Raw genomic sequence first — 11,106 nt, 5'->3', positions numbered from 1 at the left:
AGTTTTCTTCTGGTTGCCCTTGCTCGTCGATATCCATTGCTTCCTGAGCTTTTATGCTTGGCTCGGGTAGAATCTCGACCGGTACAGTTATGCCTAGGTCGATTTCATAAGCTACAATTAGTCGAGCTAACGCATCCGCGTTGACGTTTTGAGTACGTGGAATTTGTCGAATCTCATATTTTAAGAACTGGTCGAGCTGGTTTTTTACCTGTGAAAGGTATTTCACCATTCGCGGTTCTCTAGCCTGGAACTCCTCTTTCACCTGACCTACAACCAGCTGTGAATCACTTAATATCAGTATGTTCTTGACCCCAACGTACCTGGCCACTCGTAGTCCTGCTAGTAAAGCTTCATATTCGGCTTCGTTGATGGAGTTGACTTTGTTGCTTTCATTTTCATAGGTTTCTAACCCTTTGGCCATAGCCACTGGTTTTATACCCACTGTCGTTTTTACTCCATCTCATGTTTTAACTGTGCTAGGTCAATCGACCCACTTCTGGTTTGGCCGTGTTGAGATTGTTTAATTGTTTTTTCCAAATTTATCGATTAATGTAGATTCTGCTTTCAAAATCTGTCGATTAATGTAGATTTGTGCCTCATTGCACCTAGTCGGCGCCGAGTAGTGGTCGGATCCGAGTAGTGATGTGCTCGGCTGGGTCAGACCCGAGCCTTGCTCGGCTCGGGCTGGTTCTACCAAGCTTGCGTCGCTGAGTCGGTCATGACCTATTGCCCCCTACTCTCAAGGTAGTGTATTGTGGATATCCTTTGAGAGTATGTTTCTAGACGAGGCAAGGTGTTTTATCAAAGTCGCTTGGCATCCAATTTTGGATTTAGAAACAGAGTTGGTACGGAACCAAGCTAATGGATATTGAAAGGAGTTGGACATCCATTAAACTCAATCTTTCATGTCCTACAGTGGCATCAACCAGTTGATCTATTCGAGGGAAAGGAAAAGAATCCTTTGGACAGGCCTTATTTAGGTCCGTGAAGTCAAGCACATTCTCCATTTGCCGTTTGACTTCTTTACCAGCACTACGTTGGATATCCACTAGGGATAATGTACTTCCCGAATGAAGCCTGCTTTCAGTAGCTCCTCCACCTGTTCAGCTACAATCTCATTCCTTTCTTGGTTGAACGAGCGACGCTTCTGTTTCACTGGCTTACAACTCTCGTCGACATTGAGTTGATGTACCATGACTCCTCGCTCGATTCCCGGAACGTCCTCTGGTGACCATGGAAGCACATCGGCATTGCTTTTGAGGAAGTTTATAAGGCTTTCTCTTTCCTCATCCCCCAACCTGGTTCTGATGTTGACCCGTCGATCTTCGGCTGTCAGAGGGACAGATTCTACCTCCTCAGCCGGTTCTCCCCTATCAAGGGTGGTCGAATTAAGTCAATGACCAAGGCTTGAAGTTACCTCACCCAAGAGGTCGGTCGCTTCATTTAGGCTCGTCACTGGTTCTCCGCTGTTAAGGGTGGTCGGATTAAGTCGATGACCAGGGCTCGGCCTTGCCTCACCCGAGAGGTCTGTCGCTTCATTCAGGCCCGACGCTGGTTCTCCCCTGTCAAGGGTGGTCGGATTAAGGCGATGATCAGGGCTTGGTCTTGCCTCACCCGAGTGATCGGCCACTTCTTTCAAGCTCTTCTTTTCGAAGCATTGATGGCTCTCATCAGAATTCATGTCGCTTTCAGATCAAGACGATGATCAGGGCTCGGTCCTACCTCACCTGAATGGTCGGCCGTTTCACTCTACACGCCTCGGATCAAAATTTCGCTCGGATCGGAATTTCGCCTCGGATCAAAATTTCGCTTCAACGAAGCTTGCTTTACTGTATCGTTCCCATAGACGGCGCCAATTGTTGATGCATGGATTTTGACCCTCCGACTCTTTGTCTTGCACACACCTAACTCGATGATAAGAGAACTGATACCTGCAAAATCAAACCGATCTAAACCGGTGTGACCTTAGTCACACGGGCTCCGATGCTTAAGTTAGCGAGGGAGAGTTGAGAAAATAGTTAGCTCGGGATAAGTCACTTGCCTCCTCAGGGTTGGATCTCACTACTACTTATAGCCGTGAAGATGATTCCAGAACCTCCGTAGCCAAACCCTAATTCAGCGTTGCCGGGCCCGAGGGATCGTTGATCGCAGGTGGAAGACTCAAGGGCTAGGCCGTGGGCCGACCAGGGATCGGGACCGAGCAGGGGTCGAGATCGAGAAGGGGTTGGGACCGAGAAGGGGTCGAGACCGAGTAGGGGTCGAGACCGAGCCCTCTCGGCCCAGTTGGTTCTCCGCCGGTCACTTTCCTCGTTCTCTGCCTCAGCACTAGGTCGTTCTTTGGGCCGGCCCGTTACGTCGCAGGCTGGTCTCCCCCATTCGATGATCTCAGACTTCAACTCCTTGTCCCGTTTTGAGTTGTTTTTGTTCTCTATAACACATAAATTCTTCAATATGCATTACTCGGAGGAAAAATGTTGGATTAACGAGGAAACCAGGAAAGCATATGTAAGTATTCGTTTAATGTTTTAAATACTTAAGTAATGATGTAAGATATACCTCAAAGTACTTAATGACACTTTTATTTTTTCAAAAAGAAATGATCACAGCCTATTATTCTTTCTAAAGGAGACCCAAGAACAAATAGAGAAAACATTGGAGGGCCAAAGCCAGGAGTTTAATAGGAAACTTCTCGAAATGCAACAAATGTTTCTTACGAGGGGAGAAAGTTTGTCGAATAGTAAGGTATGTCGTGAAATTAGTTTCTGGTTATGCGTTCAATTAAGACTTTACGTATGTTTTGTTTGTATGTCTTATGGATTATGTTTGTGTGGAGTATGTTCTGATTTACATATGTATTGAGTATGTCTGATTTACTTTGAATATGTTTTACTTTGGAGTATATATGAGTTTTTTTGAGATCTGTTTTGGAACGTTTGGTTGGGGGGGGGTATGATTGGGACGATATGGTTATTCATATTGTGTGTGTTGTGAGTTTGTAACATTGGTGTTATTGTTTTGCTCTTATGTTTGGATTCAAAAGTTCTTGTGAGGAGGGGGTAAGGTTTAATAAGTGTTCTAAATTAAATTATTGATGTTGTGTGGTCTTTAGGGGAGGAGGATATGGGTTAGTGGGTGTTATGAGTTTATGTGTTATGATTGTTATTTTTTTGACCAAGGGGTAGGTTTGTGACCTTGGTTGGATTTTGTATTTATTATGCATGTTGGTTTTATTATTATTTTACTATCATGTTAGTTAGTTTAGTTTATTGGTTTGATTTTGTTTATTTGTGTAGAATTTGCTTTCGTACTTATACTATAAAAAGAATTGATGCAATTCTTTGTACAGGATTGATGCTACAAGGATTGTGGAAGCTTGGACGTTGGATGCCTGGATGTTGGAGAGGATTATTTGTAAATTTAGTTAGACGTTTGGACATTATTTTTTACAAGTTATGAATGATATATTTTCAATGATATTTTGTATGTTTTTAAAATTTAGCAATAAATTTTGAGGTCAAATTCTATGTTAATCTGATTTAATTATATGGAAAAATTTGTATAGTTGAGAAATCAGGAAAATTAAAATGTAATTGTATGGAAATCTTGGAAATTTAGGATTGCAAATTAGGAAACAAGGAAACAATGAAATAATATATTAATAATATATATAAATAATATAATAGATATAGCGACGAAATTCCATTTTCGTTGCACAAACAACAAAATTCCATTTTCGTCGCATAGGCGACAAAAACAATTCATCACAATAGCAAAGAAACATATTTGATGCAATGGTGACGAAAAGAGAATTTTGTCGCTTGCACTAGCGACGTAAACGTTGCGTCGCTAAGGCGACATTTTCCGTTTTCATAGCTAGATTTTGACGAAAGCGTGCTTTTGTTGCTGATGATAATCAACGACACATATTCTTCGACAAAACTAGCGACGCAGCACTTTTTGTCACCGAAAACCTTTTCGTAGCTGAAAGCCTTGAATTTTGTAGTGGCAAGTGTATACTATAATTGTCGATTGTATCATAAACAAGGTTGTATCCACAGGGACAATACTTTTTATTTGAAATATTAGTTTTGAATTACTAAAAACTAAAACTATAGAATATGCAATTGGTAAACAAACACAATTAAAATATAATAGTGGGAAGAAAAATTAAATAGGGAAAAATAACAGCAAGAATAGCAAAAACCAAAAGCAATTGAGGCAATGAAACCCAAAAAGACAGATTCTGGGAGAAGATGTGCGACCGCAAAGTAATACTTGAGACAAAGAAGAAAACACATGGGAGGCTGGTGGCATTTTATAATACGGAAACTACCTTATGATTCAACATGGACACAATTGCTATTGCTCAAACAGACTTGACTTACTTTCAGAATACCAAGATAACGCTATCTCACAACTTCGGTTGCTAAGAATCAATCATACAAAATAGTTTAAGAGCAGAGCAATGTTAAGGGAACTCTATTCCTAGACATTCACAATCTAACTGAAAATGTAAACTAACATTAAGCAAAGCCAATAATATTTTCACACATTCTTTCGAACCAGACAAAAACAATTAGTTCCAAATGGTGGCCAATCGTTCAGGACCATAAACAATAAAAACAACTTTATTTAAAAGTAAAAATGTGCCTAGCTACAACAAGTTGTCGTTTATAAAACATACAACCTCCCCCACGCACGAGTTTAGTTCATAATCGGAAAAAGAAGAAAAATGAGAATAAGAGTTACAACCCATTATGAGAAGTAAAGATAGCAGCTAAAACTTCAGGAATTTAGTCCTAAACCCACCAGAAAACCTCACGAATAGCTGCTAGCTCCACCATAAAAATGAGTATTTCCTCTCTATCTTCTTAGGTCCTTGTCTGAACACTCCCTTTAGGATTGGAGTTGATGCTTCTAGATCTTACATAATTAGCCCAAAAACATCATCAATAAGCTGGAATTTATTAACATTAAACAAAACAAGGATTTCATAAATGATTTTTCTTTTTTTTTTTCACTTAACTCCTCATTTTAGTCTACTTTTATGACTAGAACTCTCCCATTTGCACTCAATTTAGCCCATAATTTTATCAAATAACTCTCTTTTGTAAAGTTATCACCGACCTGTTGTCGATCACTACGAAGTTTATAACCTTGGTGACCTGAGTATCACCTTTGCGAAGCGTGATGAGGAGCTCAATGCAACCTATAGGAGTGATACTCTCTCCTACAAATCCAACTAAAGGTGTCGAACTTTTCTTCAACTGAGCTTTACCCCATCCAAGAGTTGTGTAGGTTGATACAGAAAGAATGCAGGCAGGGGCTCGACCATCGACTAAAACACGCAAATTGTGATGTGGTCAATATGTAGAGCTATCATCATGGCATCATTGTGAAGTGGTGGACATGCTGGGGGTCGGCATTTGAGAAGGTGATGGGATAGGATTTTGGCTTTTCTTATAGGGCCCAAATCTTCTGTCGAGTTTCGTAGGCGAGCTCCTTCTGCTTATGGCCAGACTAGCCTCCACTTGGTCCTCCATGGATCACATTGACCATTGAAGGTTGTTCCTCAAACTTTGGAGGGGTTCTTTACCTCTCCCGTTTCTCTTCTCACTTTCTTTCGTAATCTTTTGAGCTACTACCTTGATCCTTCTTGCCCATAAACTTCTTAAAATAGCATTGTTGGATATCGCTTTCGATCTGCTCTTTTAAGTCTTAGCAGTTCAAGGTGTGGTGACTGTGGTCTAGGTGGAAGTGGCTGTATGTTGACCTATCTTGTTTATCACTCTAATGTTTCCTCGCTGCGTCGATCATTGTCTAGTATGCGAAATGAGTTGGACCTATTGTCCTTTTTATCTTTGTCTTATCTTTTGACTTTGGCGGTGAGCTGTGCCTGTAAGACTTGTCATCATTTGGTTCGATGATATCTTCGACCTCAATGAACTTCCTAGCTTGATCAAGGCAGCCCTTTAGAGTGGGTGAAGCTTATTTGCTATTGACCAACTCAGCTTTTCATGGGTTACCCCATTTACAAATGCTGTTCGGGCAAATGAGTCGGTACAGTTCTCCACATTAATCTGCTCAACCAGAATTTGTTTGATGTAGTCCCACCAAGATTCTTTAGGATTCTACTTGGTAGAGAGTAGGTAGGTGTCTGAATGCTTGACGTTCCAATGAGCTGCTGATATGCAACAACTCAAGCGTATGGACTATCTTAGCCTATAGCCACTTGAATCCAATCGTATAAGTGGTTTCAATCCGAATGAATAAGGGTTAGAGGGATTACTTTTACAGTTGTTACCTTCAGCAGATAGATTACTCACTATGCTCGAGGTCGGAAACACTTCACAGTTTGATGACTAATCAAACAAGCATGCTTTGAAGGTAGAGTATGAATTCCCAAGTTCAACCACACAAAGGAAATCAATATTTTGAGGGGGGGGGGGTTTGCACAATGCAAAGGGATGAGAAACCTCCCAATTTCGAATTCAATATCCAGAGTCTAAGTGTGTAAAACAAAGGGGGTACAAACCTATTAAAAGGCTAAAGCCCATGGCTTTTACAAGGAAAATCTAAAATTAAAATAATCCTAAATTCTATGAAAATAAAGATTAAACAATCCTTTCCTAAAATTGAAAGTTCTTGCTAAAAACTAAAAAGTAAATAAAACAATTCCCTTAATTGTTTTGAAACAAATTAGGAACATGGAGATTCCTAAAATTTTATGGAATGGGCGGCAAGGCTGTCAAATTGGCGCCAAGGTGGCGACCAAGGGGGTGTGGCTAGCGGTATCAAAGAGGACGCGCGCATGGAGGTGGCGGCATGGTGAGAACGCGCTGGGTAGGCGGTGTGCCGGAGGGGTGTTGCGCGCGTAGGGGCGCTGGCATGGCCAGCGGCCGTGCGCTCTAGTAGAGACTGGCGCCTTGCGAGGTTAGCAGGGCAAGTGATGTAGGCGTTGGGGGGTGATACGCGATAACCTAAGCGTATTGAGCTACTCGAGCCACAAGCCAGTTGATTCCAATCATATAGTTGGTTCAACCCGAAAGGCTAAGAGTTAGAGGGATTACCTTTGCTGTCGTTACTTTGAGTAGGCATAATATTCACTATGATCGATGCTGGAAACACTCCACGAGTTTGATGACCAATCAAACAAGCATGCTCTGAGGGGGTCAAATACGAAAACCTAAGTTCAACCACACAAAGGGATTCGAAATTGGGGGGAGGGAGGTTTGCACAAGGCAATGTGAGAAACACTCTCGATTTATATTCAAATGATAATTCCAAGATGCCTCTGGGCCTTTTAAAGGAAAATAACAAAAATAAAAATAAAATAAAATTCCTAAATTCCTAAAAGGTGCGAAACTTGCCTAAAGTTGAAATTTAAAATTGTTAAATCAAAAAAGATATAAAACAAAATTAAAATCAAATCAAATCCCATCAAATAAACCAAAATCATAAGAAATTTTTTTCCTTAAATGGGATTGAGTGGCCGGCAAGGCAAGGGCTGCCGTGCGCATGGGGGATTGACACGAGCGCTGGGGTGCTGGCGTGGGCGCTGGGGAGCGTGCGGGGTCGCTGGGCGCTGGGCGCAGGCGCTGAAGGGCGTGCGAGGCGCTGCGCACTAGCGGTAGAGGCGCTGAGGGGCAGACATGGCTACGTGCATGGGCGCTGGGCGGATAGGAGGCTCGCTGGCATGTGCGGCAAGTAGGGGCACACATGGGTGCTGGGCAAGCGCGAATGTGCGAACGTGGGCGGCGGGCGTGGGCGTGCAGGCGCAGGCATAGGCGGCAAGCGATGGCATGCAGGTGTGGGCAGAATGCGATTCACAGCACACTGATGGACTATGTGCTGCAAGGTTAGCAAGGCTGTGGCGCTCGTGGTGTCATGGTCATGCTCGTCTAGAGCATGTCGTCTATGGCCGCATGCCCATAACAACCTCTTCCCTCCTACTTTTATGTCATGTATTTACTTTTGCATGTTATTTACTTTTCATTGTACTTTTGGTGGCGAGTGACTCCTCGCCACTTTGCATGTTCACGCCTGCCAGAGGCAAAATGCTTTATAATGTACTATAGGGGGGTACACCTAGTCTCCTCCTTACATCGAGTTGTATTCTTATCTTGTCGCTAATCTATTCTCTTGCATTCAAGCATACAACAAGCTTTCCAAAATGTCTTCAAACGTTTTCAAACCTTTTTTCTCTAATCCCGTTTTCCAAAACAGTTTTCTCGGGAGGTTGCAATATATAGCTGTGGTGCCACCGGCTATCCGATTCTCGTTGGCTGACTTGCTTGTGGGCAGGAGCAAGTGCCACAAAATCGCTTTGGGAGTCCTTTGAAAGGTGCGATTGTGACACACAGCAGGGGGCGTGCTGTGAGGTTCTCGCGACATGTTGGCGTGCGCGGCAGGGGCGTGTGCGCGAGGTGGCGTGCGTGCGTATGGGTAGCATATGCACATGGCAAGACATACCTTTGCCATGGGTTCTGCACTTAGCCGCACTTCGATGAGGCACCTATGTTGGACCTTGATGCCTTTATTCTCTTCCACTTGTATGGAACTAATACGGTGTTGCCATATTTCTCCATGGCTTCTTGAAGCTTTTTGGCCCGAGCTCTCGTAATTGGTCCTTGAGGTAAGCTTGGTGGCTTTATGATCACATTATCTCCTCCTTCTTTAAAAGGATTCATCCTCGAATCAAGTTCTTCACCTACATCAAAAGGAGTTAAGTCAGCAACATTAAAAGTAGCACTAACACCATACTTACCTTGGAGATCGATTTTGTATGCATTGTCGTTGATCCGTTCAATCACTTGAAAGGGGCCATCTCCTGTTAGGGTTGATATTTTACTGAAAGTAGCACTAACACCAAACAGCATGCTCACAATCACATCGACATCATACACAACAATCTAAGTAATAAGCATCAAGAACTAATAACAGTAAAGTGACCTCTCGACACTCCAACCAACTTTGGAACTATCGTGGCTTTGATTTGCACAACCCGCTAGCTCCTAACCCTTTCAACATGCAACTCATACCAAACCTTGAGTTAGTACTCCAAGGCTAGCCCTTCGGGGCGCATCGGTCCTTGACATTTATCCCCAAGGTACCGATAACCCTCCATAGAAGCTTGGCGTTCGACCTTGCTATTTATTCCCAAGGTCTGGGGTTACACATCGGTCCTTGATATTTATTCCTAAGGTACCGACGTCTAATCAACGTATTGGTTCATGGCCCCCACCCCGTATAAAATCAAGGCTAGTCTCAATTAGATTCATCGTGCCGACCTACGACCCTTTGTACCCGGAGCCTCGACACTCATCTCAACCAAAAATAGTGTATCGACCCCCGACCTTTTGTACCCGGAGCCTCGACACCCATAGAGACGTATCAGTCCCTGACTCTTTACTCACGGGAATTAACCCTCAATCCACATCCTACCCGAACCATACAACACCGACGAAACCACCTCTTGCTTCCGACAAGTGTTCCAATTCATAAGACCCATCCTGCCTGTCACAGCAACCTACTCATTAAGGTGGACCCAATATTCCTACGATTAGGCCTTAGTAACCACAACCAGACTTCTCAAAATGTCAGGGATCCTACTCACACGACTAGCATATCACACCAACGTTTTACCATAATACAGATGCAACAAGTCCATCAACAATAACAAACCAGCATAATGCACGCCTTAATTACATGGTTTATTCTAAACGAAACCAAGCAACCTGTACAAATCACTCAACTAGGGACGACCTCATGAAACATAGAATCCATCAACAGATGCAACAAGTCCATCAACAACAACAAACAAGCATAATGCACGCCTTAATTACATGGTTTATTCTAAACGAAACCAAGCAACCTGTACAAATCACTCAACTATCTAACATACGCAGAAATATCGACACAACAGTCATAATCAGAAACATAGACTTCCACAGATGCTTCACAACATTCTAGCCAGCACAACTACAAGTTCAGCAACAACGGCAATATTTAGTCATAACCAAATCTAACGTCAACAATTATAATAGAATCCATTCTTCCAGAATTATCAACGAACAAAAGACAGCCAGAATCAATAGTAACAAACATTCAAATCTAGATTAATGCGAATATTAATACAAAGGCTTATCCAAGGAATTTAGCACACATTCACACACACACGTCCCCCCCCCCCTGGTACTACTTACACACTGCTAGGCTTCCAAAGCACGCGCCGATTCAACACCTAAACACCAAGGGAAAAGAAAAAGCAATTAAATAGAAGTTTCAGCCATCGAACTAGTTCTAAGGTGTTATAAATGCATCGTTACCGCCAGAAACGATTTCGTTCAGCTGCGGGTAGCCGCCAAAACACTATTAAACTCCGCTGTTTGATATTCTCCGCTGTCACCGCCGCACCCTGCTAGCACGAACGGAGTCGCCGCCCGCCGCTGCCACAAACGGACGCCGCCGCTGCACACCCCGCTGTCTGAACACACCATCGCACCAACGCCGCACGTCGCCTACTGTTCTCGAACACACCGATGCATGCTGCTAGCACGAACGGAGTCGCCGCCCACCGCTGCCACAAACGGACACTGCTGCACACCCCGCTGTCCGAACACACCGCGGCGCCAATGCCGCACTTCGCCTGCTGTTTTCGAACACATTGCCGCACCCGTTGCCGTGAAATGGAGCCGTCGCCGCGCCTGCCGCCGTGGACTCGGTCGTCGTGTCGTCGCCGGTTGTGGTCGTCGAAGGAAGGCTCGCTGGCGAAGTCGTGAGGCAGCCCTAGAGGATGGAGAGGCTAAACGTGAAGATGGGGAAAAAAGAAGGCTAGGGGTTTTTTCTTTTCTCTTTATAATTCCTTGTTTTAATTTCTAAATGGCTAGGGTTTTGGGCATTTGACAAATCCACACAAGGCCCCTTCTTGGATAAGTTTTGGGCTCCTAATAAAGCCCATTTAACTAAAAATTGAATGAAAGAAAACAAGACCCACGGACTCCAAAAGATTACGACTGCAGACCTCACCTCCCTATACTTAATTAGTTCTCCTAATAGAATTAAGCAATCGGCCCAACAACCCAGGCAAGTGCCACGGCAACACAC

The sequence above is a fragment of the Momordica charantia genome, assembly GCF_013281855.1.
Source record: "Momordica charantia cultivar OHB3-1 chromosome 3 unlocalized genomic scaffold, Mcharantia_2.0 BLBB01000003.1, whole genome shotgun sequence".
Lineage (NCBI taxonomy): Eukaryota > Viridiplantae > Streptophyta > Magnoliopsida > Cucurbitales > Cucurbitaceae > Momordica > Momordica charantia.
This window is presented reverse-complemented; position numbering follows the sequence as displayed.